The 2,109-nt window shown below is 66.3% G+C and overlaps 1 protein-coding gene across 1 annotated transcript in view; it reads left to right on the forward strand.

Moving 5' to 3' along the window:
- The window catches only part of LOC102381926 (H-2 class II histocompatibility antigen, E-S beta chain), a 603,463-nt gene that overhangs the window by 260,360 nt on the left and 340,994 nt on the right, over positions 1 to 2,109 (forward strand). The gene's annotated exons all lie outside the window — the stretch shown is intronic.

Below are 2,109 nucleotides of genomic sequence, written 5' to 3' on the forward strand. Positions count from 1 at the left end.
CACCGCCGCTGCCTGTTTAGCAGCCCTGGGCAGCGCTGTCTGTGACTCCCGCCCGCTGCCGGGCTGCCGCATCTCAGCGCTGGTTTGGAGAGACGCACCGCCCTGCCCCGTGTCCCAGCCCTGCCACCCCTGCCAGGGGCCTTTCTCCTTTGTCACTGTGGTAGGGACGTGCTCCTGGGGACAGGCCACCCGCTGTGGCTGGAGAGCAGGGCCTCAACCTCCTCACCTCGTCCGCCCCCTCCAAGGAGCGGGGCCCAGCAGTGCCTGCACCCCACAGGCCCGTGGTCCTACCCCTGCTCCAGGGACTCCACTGTTGGGGGCAGGAAGCACCCAGAGGGGTTTCCTGGGGGGTCCAGGGTAGAGAAATCCCCTTGCAGGATCCAGAGTCCAGACCCGCTCCCGGCCCCACACCCCGCAGCCAGGCTGGGGGCTGAGGAAGAAGCAGCCAGGTGGTCAGGCCCCCTACCTGCCTGGGGGAGGGAGACCCCCACGGCCCTTGGGGGTCCAAGAGAGGCCTTCTCGGGCCGGGGGCTGGGGTATGGCTGGGACTCGTGAGAAGCACTGACCCATGGTGGGAGGGGCAGTCACTGGCACACAGGCCTGGGGCTGGGCTTACAGCTCGGGCTGAGCTTAGGGTGAGGGTTTGGGGTAGCAGGCTTAGGGTGAGGGACTTTGGGGTTAGGGTTGGGGTTGGGACTAGCTTAGGCTGAGGGACTTTCTCTTCCCACAAGGTGCCTGTGAGAGCTTAGCCCGCTGTGCCCCTTCCCCGGCCCTGCTCTGTAACCCCTCGTCCCCTGCTCCTGGCCCGGCTTTCCAGAGGGGCTGGCTCTTTACACTCCCTGCAGGGAAAGGGAGAGGCAGGGGCCTGGCTGAGCCTGCCTGGTCCATGTTGCCCCCTCCCTGCCCACCCTACCTGGCACTCACTGCCCCTGCCTGCCCCCGACACTGCCCCCACACCTGAACTCCCACGGAATTTACTAACCCCCCCCCCAGCTCTCCTGGGGCCCTGCCACTCCCAGCCTGTTTTGGGGGCCCCAATGCCTCTTCCCCAGAAGCCGTCTGCCCCCCCGGCACTGCCTCTCACATGAACTTGCCCCCCCACAGCACCCACCTTGTGGGGCAGGAGGGAGACACCTGCCCCCACCTTTGAGGAGAGGGGGACAAAAGGGATTAAATGCCCCCTTCCACTCCCTCCATATTTGGCCTGACATCACTTGATTTTGCCCCTGGGGGGGGTAAGAAGTGGGGTTCACCCCAATGAGGAGGTGCCTAGGAATGACTGAGTCCCTTCCCTCCCCCAAGCAGTGTGTGTGTATGGGGGTGGGGGGTGTTAAATCCCCATGTCCTCATCCCCAGCGCTGTGGGTTAAACCTTCACGTTCCCCTGTCCTGCAACACAGAGGGTCTCCATGCGGGAGGTCAGTCACGCCCACCAGCATTGCTGGGGGATGGGGGGCATACTAGCTGCTCAGTCCATAGTCCCCTGAGCCCCCAGCCCCATGTTACCCATCCCAGACCCCCCTGGCATATACTGCCCCCGCCTCTCCCCCACACCGTCCCCCAGCCCCAGCTGCCGCAGGACCTTCTGTACCCGTCACCCTGGGGTCCTGCTGCCTTGGCCTGGGGGTGGGTCCCACTGACCTCTCCGGGCTATTTTTGAGGCTCCCCTGGTGCCTGCCTCCCCCTGGGCCGCTCCCAGCCCTGCTGCCCTTTGGGTGCCAGCGGCACCCAGAAACACACCCACCCCGACCGAGATCTGTGCACCGGGAGCTGTGCACACCAGAGCTTCCCTCCTGCCCAGACTGAGGTGGGGAAACTGAGGCGCAGGCTGAGAATCAGGGTGCCTGGGTGGTGGGAGGGGAGTGGGATCTAGGGGGTAATGAAGCAGTGGGGGCCGGGAGCCAGGACACCGGGTTCCCTCCCCAGCTGAGGCCTGGAGCAGGGCGCGGAGGAGTCTCTGCCGCTGACTCACGGCTGCCCCAGGGACATGCCCTTTCCCGCTCCCCGCCTCAGTTTCCCCTCTCCGGGGCCGGGATGCAGCTCTTGCCCCCTCCCCGCAGCCCAGCTCTCCTGGCTCCCTCAGCCCCGCCAGCAGCCCCTGCCCCGATCC

Source organism: Alligator sinensis, unplaced genomic scaffold (genome assembly GCF_000455745.1).
Source record: "Alligator sinensis unplaced genomic scaffold, ASM45574v1 scaffold1303_1, whole genome shotgun sequence".
NCBI classification, from domain to species: Eukaryota; Metazoa; Chordata; order Crocodylia; family Alligatoridae; genus Alligator; species Alligator sinensis.